This window comes from Hipposideros armiger, unplaced genomic scaffold (genome assembly GCF_001890085.2).
Source record: "Hipposideros armiger isolate ML-2016 unplaced genomic scaffold, ASM189008v1 scaffold_259, whole genome shotgun sequence".
NCBI lineage: Eukaryota > Metazoa > Chordata > Mammalia > Chiroptera > Hipposideridae > Hipposideros > Hipposideros armiger.
This window is the reverse complement of record NW_017731609.1, coordinates 20,526-36,466: the sequence shown is the minus strand read 5'-3', so window position 1 is coordinate 36,466 and position 15,941 is coordinate 20,526. Positions and strand designations below refer to the sequence as shown.

At 36.9% G+C, this 15,941-nt stretch overlaps 1 long non-coding RNA gene across 1 annotated transcript in view; it reads right to left on the bottom strand.

Annotated features, from left to right (window-relative positions):
* LOC109390251 (uncharacterized) overlaps nucleotides 1-15,941 on the bottom strand; it is a 31,804-nt gene that overhangs the window by 3,394 nt on the left and 12,469 nt on the right. The window contains exon 2 of the long non-coding RNA XR_002125531.1: nucleotides 3,581-3,647. This is a non-coding gene — a long non-coding RNA (uncharacterized LOC109390251). The remainder of the gene's footprint in view (nucleotides 1-3,580; nucleotides 3,648-15,941) is intronic.

Sequence of the window (15,941 nt, the reverse complement as noted above, 5' to 3'; positions counted from 1 at the left end):
GAATATTTGATGTTTTGAATTTTGCCATATTTCCACTTTTTTGGCAAAATACTCGGTGCAGAAAATAATATACCGGAAGAATCTGGCTAACTTGTTAGATCACTATATTAAGATTTGACCTAGCGGTAAATCAGCCTAGCCAGAACCCTCCAAGGCCATGTTCTATAATAAAGAATTTGGCTGACCTTTGTCCCTGGTTCCTGGAAGCAACCCTCTGATCGTTGAAATTGTCCAAGTGATTGGAGTGTGTGTTACTCGTGGTGGGCCCCTAGATGGTGCCAGGGTGGAGGCTGGTCATGCTGGAAAGACTAACGACGTGACTGTAGGGTTGGGAGTTTGAGACATATGATTTCAGCCCAACCTCTGAGGAAGAGGGTTGGAGATTGAGTTCAATCCTGTGACCAGTGATTCAGTCATGGTTGTGTAGTGAGACCCCAATAAAAACCATGGACACCAAGACTTGGGAGAGCTCCCCTGGTTGGAGATACACAGTGATGTTTCAGGAGGGTGAAGCACCCTGAAGACGTGGAAGCTTCGTGCTTGTAACTCTACCCAAACTTGCCCCTGGCTCTCTTGTCTGGTCCTGACTTGTATCCTTTATAAAATAAAACTAATGGAAATTATAGTGCTTCCCTGAGGTCTGTGAGTTGTTCTAACAGTCCTGAGGAGATAGTGAGAACCCCTTGAATTTGTAGCCAGTTGGTAACTGCAGGTAGCCAGGGAACCTCGGAGCTTGCAGCTGGCGTCTCCATTGAAGACAGCCTGTGGAGACTGCCTATACCCTGTGAAGCCTGATCTAACTCCAGGCGAAATTGTGCTGCAAGCTCTATGCTTAACAAATGTTTTTAAATAGTTATTAGTATTCTCTGCCTCTTAATTTTCTTAAGTGACTTTTATCTTAAATCCACTTTACATTCTATATTCTTTCTTGGCCGAAGAGCACAGAATTCTAACATTTCACCAGGATGATGGGCCAATGAAAATATGTGTGCATTCCAATATCACATTTGCTCTGTAAACTACACGGTTATCAAATTATCAGGCTATGCATACCCTGTTTCCCCCAAAATAAGACCTAGCTGGAAAACAAGCCATAGCATGATTTTAGGTGCCAAAATATGGCACCTTGGCATACTGAATATTTTAAGCTGAAGGAGTTTATGGGAAAGGCACCCTTCTCCCTGAAATAGGTCATAAAACCCTCCATATCCTGGAGGAAGCGTGCTGCGGCTTATTCTCCAGCTAGATCTTATTTTGGGGAAACACGGTATCATGCTCAAAACCTTTGTTGTGTGCTTCCTAATTAAGCACATGATTTTTTTCCTATTATGTGTTTGAGCAAAAATGTTTCATATTTTCACTTATTCTGTTTTCATGTATCCCTATTGAATGTCCTTGTACTTGCCCATAGAACCAACCATCTTAACCTTTTTATCAATTGTGTGGCATCACGGACTTGGCTGCTCTGTTTTTATTTAATATCATTTATTCCTTCATTCTCACTGGGCCAAATATGATCCAGGCATTATATGGGATGCCGAAGATGCAAAAAAGAATCAATTATAACTTTCATTCTTAAGGAAGACTTGTAGAGTTCCTTAAGAGAAGATTTGCTGTGATCTCTATAAAAATACATAACTGTTGGTTTTCTTCTAGTCGTGGAGTATTATATTAACAATAAGTTTCAAAAAAAATTCTCCATAGTGGTAGTGATTCTAAAACTTGAATGTGCATGCGAATCATCTGGAGATCTTTAAAAGGAGGGTTTTAATTCTGTAGGATTGGCTGTGGCCTGAGATTTTGCTCCAACAAGATGCTGATGCTTGTGGTCCGTGGACCACACTTGAGTATCAAGTTTTCAGAGTATAAACCTCAGACTTTTCAATCTCAGGACATCTTGAAATATTTGAATAATGTTCACCTGATTTCCTCCCATTTGCTTTCCAAACTTTTCATTCTGTGTGACCTGACTAGATTTAAGAGTCTCTCAGAGTCTCTTTGTCCAAACGTAACAGAAATCTGACATTGCACAGTTGCTGATATAAGTGAAAAGAGTCCCTTAATCATTGTAGGTTTATAAAACATTTAATATTCATTACTTTCTCTATAAATGTTACTTTCTTAAAAATCTTCACAAAAGTAAGATAAGCCCATAATTTCCTACAGTCATGGTCTGTTGTTTTAATTTCATGGCATGTAGTTAGAATATTTTTTATGCTATTTTGTAGTGACATTATGAAGAAAATGTTCACTTCAGTGATTTACTGCAGCTTCAGAATGAACTGCATTACAGGGGGTTCAGGAAGTAGGACTTAACACTTAAGGGATTCTTCTGAGACTTTAATCACAAAATGTGTTTTATTAAATATCTTAATCCTGCGATACCCCCCAAATTTCTCAAACATAGTTAATTAGACCATTTTAATCCGTTTAACACAATTGATAAGATTTAAATAGATGAAACAAGTAAAGAAATGTGGATAATTATTCATGATGATGATAGAAGTGAGACCTTGGAGTCTGATTATTATAGATCTCATCGCAGGACTCATCTTCTAATACCAGTTACAATGAAAGGAATAAAAGGCAATTCAAGTATATATTGTGTTCCATTTCTGACCCAACAGAATATGAGCATTTGGGAATTTAGTTTTTAATATGTTCTGAAAAAGTTTATTAATATGTATCTTAATTGTGTAGGATATATACTCATGTATTGGGAATAAAACAGCATATATAGGGCTCGGTACTCTCTCTGATTTCAGGCAACCACTGTGTCTTGGGACAAATCCCTTGTGGATTGGGGGAACTACTATATTATGGCTATTTTAAATTCCTGAGCTCTCTGTCCTAATCATTCTGTCTTTAGTGATAGATGTTTTTTAGTTGCCTTTTTTTTTTTTTACAATAATTGCACACCTTAGCATAGGCGTTGGCAGTTTCCCTCCACACAATGCTTCCCTCCTCCACATGTAGTCCACACTCCAATGTTATCAAGCCTCAGCCTTCCCAGCACATCTTACTTTTTGGTAAAGTTTTGTTTTTCCTAGAATTTATATGTCTGTCTGTCTGTCTCCTGCCCACCTCTCACTTTCTCCTCTTTTTCCTCCTCTCCTTCCCCCTCTCTTCAATAGTTTCTACAGGGTTTTAAGAAGCCTATGCTAATTCACCATCTTGACAGGAGCCAAGACTAATTAAAAGGGAATTTCTCCCAATTCTTTGTGTCAATGATTTAACTAACTATTCTCCGATTTACCATTCCAATCCATATAAAAAAAGCTTGCTGGCTTCTAGTTTGATTTAATTTTTAAAATACTGGTTCATTTACCAATTGAAATTGGTAAAATTCCACATTTAAGCAGTATGAGTTGTAAAATGTTTAACAATTTGAGTATAGATTTAAAATCTTTTGGAAGGAAATTAAGGAAATATAAAATAGAATTAAGTCATTACAATAAACTTAAAGTTCATATTATGGTTAATTAGATAAGATTGGTGTTAATACGTATAATTGTTTGAGATTGGAAAATTACTTCACCTTAAAAGTTTTGCTTATTGGAGATGATGCCTATTCACGTACCTTTTAAGAGTCCCCAGTTCGTCTGTGGTCTAGTGCACGGTGGAGGAAGCGTCACTTGTAGAAAACCCTATGAAATAAGAAAGGCAGAGATCATTTTTGTTGTGCAGACATGGAAACAGGCCTCAGCAAGATCAATGACTTGCCTCAGGTTCACATGTAGGAAGCGGCACAACAGACCTGAATCCAGTTTCTTTGACGCTGGATCCTAATGCCTGTTTGCTAACCTGCCATTCCTGAACCTCCACCCTCTGCAGCCACCACATCACCAGGCTAGGATTGGCACCCTGTCCACTTGTTCTGTGTCTTCCTGAAGGACTTACCACCTTCCTTCTCTGGCCCACTTAAACTGAGCAAGACATTTTCCAAGGAAGGGCTGTAGTGGTCAATCTTGCTGGTGTACTTGTTAATCCATCTCAGGAGACTGGCCTCCTCAACCATGCTTTAGAAGGGGTGCACATATAGGGGGAAAAGGAGAAGGGATAGTCTGCCCGGTGTCCCTGATCAGCCAATCTACCAATGCATCAGTGACATGGCCCTGTTTTACAGGTAGGCACTTAGTTGACCAGTTGGTAATGGGACTCAATTGTAGGGAGAAGCGTTTAGGAGCAACTAAGGGTTGGAGATAGAATCAAAGGACTGGGCAAGATCTGAATTTCAATAGAAGTGTTGAACAAGGAGCCACGGCTAGTGTGGTCAAGGCTGAGAAGACATCACTGGAAATGGGACACATGGCAGAAGCTTAATAAAATAAGGGAAAAAATGAATGTAGGCTTCAAGGTCAGAGGAGAACCAAATGGAATCTGACTTGCTAAACTGTGAACTCCAAGATTCATTTGTCTCCCCCAGCAAGAGACTAAGGTGGGACTAAACCTAAAGCTGGTGTAAAGATTAAAAGTAATTAACAAGGGGAATTGAAAAATATGGCATGTAAGAGCCAGATCAGAAGTCATACTTAATGATTTTATGTGACTCATCTATGTTAGCTGGAGATAGTGTTACCACCATGAGCAAGAGGAGAATCTAGAATTAAGAATCAATACTCCTGAATTATTGTCAGTAACGTGATGAGATTTAGCATCAGTTGCTTGATTTCACTACACTTTATCCACCACATTGAAAAAGGGATGATTGGGCCAGCCGAGTGGCGTGTTGGTTAAGAGTTGGCTTGGGACGCCAGCTCTGAGCAGCAGGGCCGCGGTTCTGATCCCACATGAGGGCCAGTGACATTGCCCTCTACAGCTAAGATGGTGAACAACAACTGGACCTGGAGCTGGGCTGCGGTGAGTCGCCAGTGACGGTGTAGGCTGCAGTCCCTGCTGCAGTGGGCTGCCATAAGCTACTGCGAGTGGCTAGCAGCCAGCGTGAGCAGCCCACAGCCAGGGTGAGCTGCCAAGAGCCACCGTGAGCCGCCATCCAGTGGCCGGCGACTCATCTGCCTCAGCCGGGAAGAGTGCAATGATCACAATACCAATATGGGCCAGTGAAGCGACGTCCTCCACAACTAGACTGAAAAGCCAAAGAACAGCAATTTGTGTGTTCCCCTTCCCCAATTCCCCAATGCTGTTCCCCTCCCCCAATTCCCCAATAAAATCTTTTTAAAAAAATGAAAAAGGGATGATTAAAATCCTTCACCACAGAACTGAGTTTTCTTAAGATAGTTTTGTTAATAAGTATATAATTTGAAATTATAATATTCAAAATTCAAATTACATGATGCTAAGTTTTTCTAGGCATACAACTTCAATAGTATTATGATTTCACTATTATCTTCCAAATAGATATAAATATTCAGATAAGGTGGCTATAATGTCAGAAGACTTCATTATAGCTGCATGAACACAGGATTTTTTCTCGAGAGCAGAGATGATCATAAATGGTTTAGCTCTATTTTAAAGTGACATTGACACAAGTCCACTCAAATTAATAGTCCCATCTGAACTGCCTTTTCAGAAAGGTTAATAAATAACAAACCATGGACCTACACGACCCCTCCACTGAAAAGGATGCATTATCAGCAATTGTAATGATGGGGAAATAGTAGGCTTTTCTTTTTTGTGCTTGCTTTTTTGTGACAACATCCATTGACCCAAGTCACATTCATTCATTCACCAGATATGTATTGAGTGATTTGCAAGCCTCTTAGAATATATTAGGATACACATATAAATGCCATAGTTCCCTCCCTCAGTTGTCTCAGAGTGAGGAGAGAGACAAGAACAGAATTATGGGAAAGTAATTTCTATAATATGAATATGTATGAAGTGTGATAGAACTATTTAAGCAAGTCCAAGTAAGACATTTTGAGGACCTACAGAAGCACTAGGGAGTTGAGGCTGGAGAAGAAGGAACAGATATTAGAGATATTTAGGAGGTGATTATTAATAATATGGGAAGGGGGAATATAGGGAAAGGAAGAATTCTAGGACAACTTTTCAGGTTCATATTACAAAATACCTGATCAGTCTTTAAAAGTGTCAAGGACATGGAAAACAATAAAAGACTGAGAAAATGCCACAGAGGCTAAGGAGACAACCAAATGCATCATGGTATCCTGAGTTGGATCCTGGAATGGAAAGAGAACAGTGGAAAAGTTGGTGATATCTCATTAAACTCTAGTTTAGTTAATAGTATCATACCAATGTTAATATCTGAGTTTGAAAAGTATTTACTATGGTTGATAAATATGTTAATACTAGGGCAAGCTGGGTCAACTGCATGTGGGAGCTATTTATACTCTTCTACTCTTCTGTAAATCTGAAATTAATTCAAAATAATTTTTTTTAAACAAAAAGATATCACCAAGAAAGTAAAAATGCAAGCCATGGAGTAGGAGAAGAAATTTCCACACATATAACCAAGAAGGAGCTCATATCCCAAATCAGAAAAAGAACCTCCACAATCAATAAGAAAAAAGACAGCCCAATACAAAAGTTGAGAAGCGAATTGAGACAGTTTACAAAAGATGATATCCAAATGACCATAAACATGTGAAGGTGCTCAACCTCATTAGTCATCAGGGAAATATAAATTTAACCTCAAGTGGAAGTCCTTTGCAAACATACCAGAAAGGCTACAATTAAAGAGATCATAACTACTAAATATTGACAACCATGTGGAGAAGGAGTAATTCTCATACACCGTTGGTAGAAATGTAAATTGATACACCCACTTCAGAAAGCTATTTGGCATTTTCTACCAAATTTGAATATATGTATACCCAATGACTCAGAAATTCCACTCACACACACATAACAACAGAAATGTGTGCATATATGTATCAAAGCACACAAGAATATTGAAAGCAGCATAATTCATAAAAGCAAACACTGAAAGCCACCCAGATACAGGAGCTACCTATAGCAGAATGGGAGGGGAAATGTGGTAAATACATATAATGGGATGAATATGAAAACCAATAAATTTCACATTTATACAGTTGAATAAAGAACATAGGTACAAAAGAATATAAATTGTATGATTCCATTTATACAAAGTTCCAAAGGAAAAAAAGGCAAAGCAAAACTATAATGTTTAGGGATGAATTAAATGAACATAACTTACATGTACACATGCCTACCTACATACACGTGTTTATTTTTCTAAACTCTCCCTCAAAGACAATATATTTGACTTTAAGGGATGTATTCAGTCATCAGACACTTTTTCATCACACGCTGCATTTAGTGTTTTCATTTAGAAGACAGATCTAAAACACTAGTCTTATCGTTCTTCAGTCTGCAATTTAAATATAAAATCCTGCCAGTGTTGCATCCATTAAAACAGTCTTGGAAATTAAGCAATAATTTCCCCTTGAAATGGCCATTTCTGGTTTTTTCTCTTTTTCTTTCTAATTACCACTGTAATGAAGTGGCCAGTATTATAGTAGGAAGTGATTTCAAAGGCAGCAATTCCTTATTGTGAATCATATACTTTACTCCCCCTCTAATGTGAGTTGGTTCCAGTTACAGAAAACGCATGTACAAACTCCATCTTGGCTGAGACTGAAATAGTTTTAGAATAGCAAATCAGACTTTCAGCTCAAAGAGCAGGCTTTCCAGCATTTCACTAAAGCAAAGAGGAAGAGAAAAGCCATTACCTTTTCACTATAGAATCATTGGTGATCACTATGCTCTGTTCCTCTGAGCAACAGATTCGCAATATCTTAAAACACTGCTATATATTAATAACACACCTGACAAGAAAAACGTATCAAAACTGATATGAGAAAAGACACTTAGAAAACTATGAAGCACTATAAAAGTACTCATTTTTGTTAAGCTATTAGTCTGGCCATGCTCTGTCATACCATCAGTCATGCCATTCACTCTGCTGCTAACACGGTTCCCCTTTTAGTTTCCCATAAAAGTGAGGCTTACACAAAATATCTTGCTTTCTCAATTAAAAAGGAATTTCTCTTTTAACTTTGATCATATTCCATGTAGACTTCTGATCCTTCTATGCCCCATTAAAATATTTTCCATCAAATGACTACCATGAGGCCAAGTGAAAGTCAGGGCTTCTTGCCTATGGATTGTGGGTGGTAACGCTGAGTTCTGCTTTCAGCTGCTTTGTTAAACTGGTATTGTGATCATTTACTCCAGAAAAATAGTGATAAGCATGCACTCCATTCTCTTGGATCAGCACTCTCAAATTAAAATGGAAGCGGCTCTCGAATTGAGTTGTAAAGGTGTCTATTTGAAAATGAGCAGTGCTAAGGTCTACAGTTTCAACAGTCACAGCTGGGTTTTGTTCTGATGGGAAAATACAGAAAATGATAACACCGACCACTGCAACGGAAATTGCCTTGATTATATACTACATTTAGTCCCCAAGGCTGGGTGTCCCTCCTATAGCTTTTGTTAACCAATGATCTATTCACTGCAGGTTAATGAGAGTAGGAAATGCAATTAGGTCCTTGGAAAGCACTCCAGCTAACTAAAAAGAAGTAAATCTGTGAACATTTACTGACTATGCAAAATAACTTAAATTTCATGAAGATATTTTTCTTCATTTTAAGAAAACGGAGATGTGCCTAAAAAGGTGATGATATCTTTGCTTTAAAATATAATGTTGGGGCAACAAAGGGTTTTGGGGCATGACCAAGCCCTCCAGTTCCACACCCTGGCCCATAGGCCACTGTCTGGACTGCCCAGGCTGCAGATCCTAAGCCCCTAGGAGACAAACACAAGCTGGCAGGTACAAAGTACAAAGCGAGACAAGATGGCTTTTTAGATAAGGTTTCTGCTCCTAGCCTAAATATGGCCTCACACCATGTACAACAGAAAATATAGGAGTAGCGGTGGGAGTTGCACAGCAGGGTGTAAGCAATGACCTCCATTTGGGGCATGTTTAAATTTTTTTTCCCATGAGTCATCCAGGCAGAACTGTCCAAAAAGAAGAAATGGGATCTATGGTTCTGCAAGTCAGAATGGTCTGTACCAAAGATGAATTCATTGGCCTTCAGATGGTAGTGGAAACTGAATGCATGAGATGATGATCTAGAACAGGGGTTGGCAAACTGCGGCTCACGAGCCACATGCGGCTTTTTTGGGTACTTTCCATCTCAAAAGTTTGCCAACCCCTGAAATAGCCAATCCTGTCACTCACAGCAATTTAAAAATTATTTGAGAGCCATAAATATATTTTTACAAATAAGGAAAATGTAAAGGAATATTATAAATGAAACTATGATAGTTTTATTTTCATTTTCAATTTTACTTTAGAGCCACATGTACCTACCCAAAGAGCCGCGTGTGGCTCGCAAGCCGCAGTTTGCCGACCTCTGGTGGCTCTTCCATCTCAAAAGTTTGCCGACCCCTGACCTAGAAGACACCATATACTGAGAAGCAAAGAGGCCCAAGGACAGAATTCTGGGAAACACCAACATCTAATGGGCAAGCAGAGGAGATGAACCCCAAGGGGTCCAAAAGGAACTGGAAAGAGAGAACCAGGAGGCTTGTGGGAGGCACGAGAAAAAATATGTAATGCTCTGGTGAAGAATGTTACCAAGGATTTTCCTTCCTCATTTCTAGAGTATTTTAAAAAGTCATAAAAGAAAATAAAATCGCATGTCATATATCTTCGAACTTTGAAATATTAAAAATGTAGCTGAGTTAAATCAAGTTGATGATAATGGAGTGCCAAGTAAGAATTAATTTTAAAATTGTTGTCTTCAGCTTAGCACTAGAGTTCAAGAGAAGAAAGAAATACTGCTGCCATCTCTAGGCGTGATTTACCACACCATCTCGGCTTATACACATTTGTGAACTTCTAAGAGAAAAAGCGATACAATGTATCCTGGCCTTGGAGTCAGAAGACCTGAGTTTAAATATGATTCCTGCCACTTACCACCTGCAGGCAATTCATTTAACCTCCTTGAGGTCCGAGAGGGAGATAGCAAATTCTAGAAATTAAATACATGAGTATATTTTTTTACAATTCAGTTAATACTTCTCAAGTCTTTTGTGTTTGTTACATACTTCCAAATACTAAACTATTTTATGGCATTCTGGAGATTAGCTAATATTTTCTTTCAGCGTAATAGCTGCCTAGAGGCACACAGGTACCCCTGAGATGATAGGAGTTTCGCTCTCCTCTGTGAAGATTTTGGTGCAAATACATGCAGAGGCCAACTGGCTAAGCACGACTTAACTACACCCATGGTAAGTGCAAAAATTGGTATGAAATTTTATATCTTAATTAAATCTGAAGACTTTTTAAATGATATTGCTCCAAAAACATTATCTATAGGTCTGTTGATTTTTTTTTTATCCCACAGGTTATCTGATATATAATAGAAACATAACAAAGGTCCTTGTCTCCCCCATCTATCCCAGTCTGTAAACATCACACTGCAGCCAGGCAGGGACCTTTCCATTATATCCTAAATCCTTGTAATAAATAACAGTAGATGCTGGAACCCTCTCTCAATAGCAAATAGCGTGGTACATAACACACTGTCCTCTTCGAATTACCACAGCAGGAAAGAATGGCAGCCCATTTGTTACCTTAGTGGTTTTGAGGAAAAAGAAAAAATAATTAGGTTATTGGAAATGATGGAACTGAAAGCAAAATACATATCCCTTGACACACTAAACTGGAATTTTACTTGTCTTCGTTGTTTTTTTTTCTTTTTAAATAGGCTTATTGAGGTATCATTTACATACAGTAAAATTAGCCTTGTTTTATATACAGTTCTATGAATGTCAACAAACACATAGAGTAATGCAGCACATCATTATACTACTCCCAAAATTCTCCCACCCAATTTCCTCATGTGCTTTGCAGTCAGCCTCTCTTCCCTACTAGCTCTTAGCAATCAACGATACATTTTCTGTCTCTACAGTTTTATCTTTTCCAGAATGTCATTTAAAATGGAATCAAAAAGTATGAAAAGTCTTTTGAGTCTGGCTCCTTTCACTCAGACTAACGCATTTGAAATTCATCCCTATTGTGGCGTGTGTCATCAGGCTATCCCTTTTCATTGCTGAGTAGTATTTCATTGTATAGATGTACCATAGATTAGCATTTCACTTGTTGATGGACAGTTGGGTTACTTCCAATTTGAGTGATTATGAATGAAGCCACTATAAACATTTATGTACAGGTTTGCATGTGAGCATATGTTTAGTTTCATTTATCTGGAGTAAATAAATACCTAGGTGTGGAATCTTTATGTCATATGGTAAGTGTATACTTAACTTTATAAAAAGCTTCCAAACTGTTTCCCAAAGTGGCATTCCCATCAACAATGTATAAGAGTTACAGCTGCTCTGAATAATCACCAAAACTGAGTGTTATAAGGTTTTTACATTTTAGCCACTCTTATAGGTGTATAAATATATCTCATTATGACTTTAATATGGGTTTCCATAATGATTATGATGTTGACTACCTTTCACATGTTTATTGGACATCTGTATATATACTTTGGTAAAGTGTCTGCTCAAATTTTTGCCCATTTTTTATTGGTTGTTTCCTTATTATTCATACACATTATTTTATATTCTGGATACATGTTCTTTATCAGATACATATTTTAAAAATATTTTCTCCAGTGTTTGCCTTGTCTATTTTCTCAACAATGTTCTTCAAAAAGCAGAGGTGGGGATTTTTTGTTTTTTGTTTTTTTTTATGAAATCCAATTTATCATTTTTTTCTCTTGTAAAGATCATGCTTTTGATCATTTCCAATGAATCTTTGCCTTACCCAAGATCACATAAATTTTCTGTTTTCTTCTAGAAGTTTAAAGTTTCAGATTTTATTTTTAAGTCTAGTTATCCTTCTTAAGTTAATGGTTGCCTGTAATATAATATCTAGGTCAAAGTTCATTGTTTTGCCTATGGATTTTTAATTGTTCCAGCACCATTTATTGGAAAGAAGTTACTTTCTCCACTAAACTGTCATTGTACTTTTTCTCAAAAATTAATTGATGCATCAATCTAATTCTGGACTCTCTATTCTATTCCATCAATCTACATGTCTATTTTTTTGTCAATACTGCATTGTCTTGGTTATTCTGACTTTAAAATGAGTCTTAAAATTAAGTAGTGTGTGTCCTACAACTTTGTTCTGCTTTTTCAAGATTGTTTATTCTAATTTAGTTCTTTTGTCTTTCTGTGTACATTTTATAATCAGCTTGTCAATTTCTTTTTTAAAATTGCTGCTATGATATTGATGGGACTGAGTTGAAATATACATGAATTTGGAAGAATTGATTTTTTAAAATATACTAAATTTTCTAATTCATGAATATTGTATATATTTCAATTTACTTAGGTCTGCTTTGACTTGTTTCATCAGTATTTTGTAGCTTTAAGCATATATATATATATCTATATATATATCTATATATATATATATATATATATATATATATACACACATATATGTCTTTCACATGTTATTAAATTTATACCCAAGTATTTCATGTTTTGGGTGCTATTGTAAATAGTGCTTTTTAAAATTTTTATTTCCAATTGTTCATTGTTGATATATAGAAATACAATTGCTTTTTCTATATTGATTGGAGTTTTATCTATGGAACCATAAATACACTGAATCCTGAGCCTCATATCCCACAGGTTCTTATTCCACAGTTCTGGGTTAGGCCCAGGAATTTATGTTTTAAAAGCTTCCCCAGATAATTCTGATCTTAGTGAGGTTTGGGAATCATCGTAAAGCATTTCTGGGTGTAAAATTTTCATAGATAAAACAGATACAACAAGAACATAATACATTTCCCATACTGATGCTATTAACCTACACTCATTGGGCATTTTCAGTTGAATTTCCAGTGATGGAGTTCTGAAACCTAGCTGCTTCCTTTTAGCCAGTGGCATGCTTTTGTTGGAAATTGTGCCAAATTACTAACTGGGCTTAGAAGCTCATTAAAATTCAGTCCATGGCCATGCTTGGCCAGATTAGCACAGTATTGCTAACTGTTGAGCAAATTATACACAGTTACTTTCTTGGTGGGGGAGTTACTTTCTTGGTGGGGGCGGCATATAAGAGGACACTGACAAAATAAGTAAAGAGATATGTTAAATTCTAGAGCAGTTTGCCAAGATACGTATGATAAAGGGATTGTTAAGTGTGAGTGCTACACAATCATATTAAGTAGTTTTGTCAAGAGGGTGGGAGTGGATTTATTACCAGGGCATTGAGGTATCTCTTAAAAGAACCCAAGGATAGGAATTGCCAACTAGCTTCCCAGGGACTGAAAGAGGGACAAAAAAGGCCATCAAGATCCCAGACAGTTCCTTGGGTTCCCTCTGTCCCCATGGCAGTTTCTTGCTTCTCTCTTGTGTTCTTCCTACAGAGCAGCTTTCTTAGCTCTTTCTCAATCAAGAATATCCCTAAAGGAAATGCCACACCCTACATCTGCAAGACTTCAGAAGTCACATCATTGTCCAACTAACCACAAAGCTCTCAAATCAGTTTATGAGATTGGCCTAAGTTAGGTGATGTGACCACCCCTTAATATTGACTGATGGAGACTATGGGAAGTGATCTTCTGAGGAAGAGATTGAATAAGATATGCAATTTGGTTAACATCTGCCGTATATGGATGCCATCCATATATGAAATCTCCTAAGAAGTCCAAATGAACGATATGTCATTCTGTGATAATGACATATGTCCCAAATAAGTGTACATATTTTGAACTTTCTAATAAACTAAGAAAAGCATTTGCTAAATAAAACTAATGCTTATAAAGAAAACATTCTGTTCTAAACTCATAAAACTTAAAAATTTATACTTTTTAACATAAGCATTGCAGAAACAGTATTGGAGTAATTAAAATTTAATTACTTCTAAATAATGAGCTAACTATATAACAGCTATGGAAATATGGCCATTTGTTTGTATTTTATACAATGTTTTTGTTGGTTTTTTTTCCTCTTCACTGCTTCTCAGATTATAGTGGTTTCTAGATTATATCACAGAGTTCAATCACATTGGGTACAAGGCTACTTACATTTAGGGAAGTTTTTTTTTTTTAAGTGCTATATTTATTTATTTATTTATTTATTTTTATTAGTTTCCAGGTGTACAAAACAACATAATGATTAGACATTTATACTCCTCACAAAGTGAAATCCCAATAAATCTATCTGTTTCCTCATCTGGAAAATGGGAAAACTTTAAAGTAGTATCCAATCAAAAAGAACAAACAAACAAATATATCAGAAATAGACTCATAAACACAGGAAAGTTTTAATATATTATTACATAGCAAGTATTCTAGAAACACGGGAACTGGCATATGCATTCTCCAGAAGTAAGTCTTAGAGTCATAGAAACCAGACCATTAGGAGTAAGATAGTCTGGGTCTTATTGTGATGTACACTTCGCTTTGGAGAAGAGGAAACTAAGGGCTTCAGGGATTATGAAAATTATCTAAGGTCTTCCTCTGAGGTATTGGCAGGACTGATTGGGGGCAAAATAGAGATTTCTGACTCCCAGCTGAGCTGCCATCTGTGAAACCATGTTTTTCCACTTACCAGCTCTAGGCAAGAGAAAAATAACAATGTAAGCTTTTAAAAGTCAAGCCTGTCATCTACCAATGGGCATTTCGGTTGTTTCCAAGTCTTGGCTATTGTGAATAGTGCTGCAACAAACAGGAGTGCATATATTTTTTTGAATTAGCGTCTTGGCTTTCTCTGGATAGATTTACTGGGTCATACAGTAGTTCCATTTCCAGTTTTTTGAGATACCTCCATACTAATTTTCATAGTGGCCGCACCAATCTGCAGTTACAGTCCCACCAACAGGGCACCAGGATTCTCTTTTCTCCACAACTTCGCCAGCATTTGTTGTTTGTTGATTTATTGATGATAGCCATTCTGACCAGAGTGAGGTGGTATGTATCTCACTGTGGTTTTTATTTGCATTTCTCTAATGATTAGTGAGGTTGAACATTTTTTCATATGCCTATTGGGTATCTGTATGTCCTCTTTAGAGAAATGCCTCTTCATATCCTCTGCCCATTTTTTAATTGGGTTGTTTGTTTATTTGGTGTTGAGTTGGATGAGTGTTTTATAAATTTTGGATATTAACCCCTTATCAGATATATCGTTGGCAAATATCTTGTTAGAGAGACCACTTAATGGATGGGGTAGAGGCTTAATCACTGCACTGTATACCTGAGGCTGATGTTGTATAATATTGTATGTCAACTATAATTGAATATATATATATATAGTCATGGGGTGTGGAGCATAGTGTGGGAGTGGAGTCAATGGAATTGTAATAGGTATGTATGATATGGGGCGGGAGGAAGAGGGGCAGCAGATTCAGGGAGGGGGTTGCTCACTTTGAGGGGTAAAAAGTATAACTATTACACTGTTTTGTACACATGAAACTAATTTAAGTAAATAAATAAAAGTCAAGTCTGTTGTTCTCCCTGAAGAAACAAATCTGAACAGGGTTTCTTCAGCTCTCACTCTACTGCTGATTCTCACATCTATATCGCCATATTCCTACCCTTTATTAGACCTCTCCTCCACCACCTGAGTGTGCCAGCCTAGACTACTATCCGCTGCTTTCATTATAATGCTACTTTCATCTTCAAAGAAATACATCAATGTTGCTGATATGAGTATAAATGCATTTAAAGTTTACAAATGACATCTGGCAAAAAACTTATGTAACCAAAAATATTTATGTATAAATATATAACACAGTAGAAGAAGAAAATTTCTTAGTAAGCATTTTAATAACTTCAGTTATTAACTTCAGTCTATCACACTCATCAACTTCTCAGAGTTGATGAGTGTGACAGACCAAATTGCACCCCACACAAAAATCATATATTTAAGCCCTAATATATTTGTATATAAATATAAAATTGTATTTA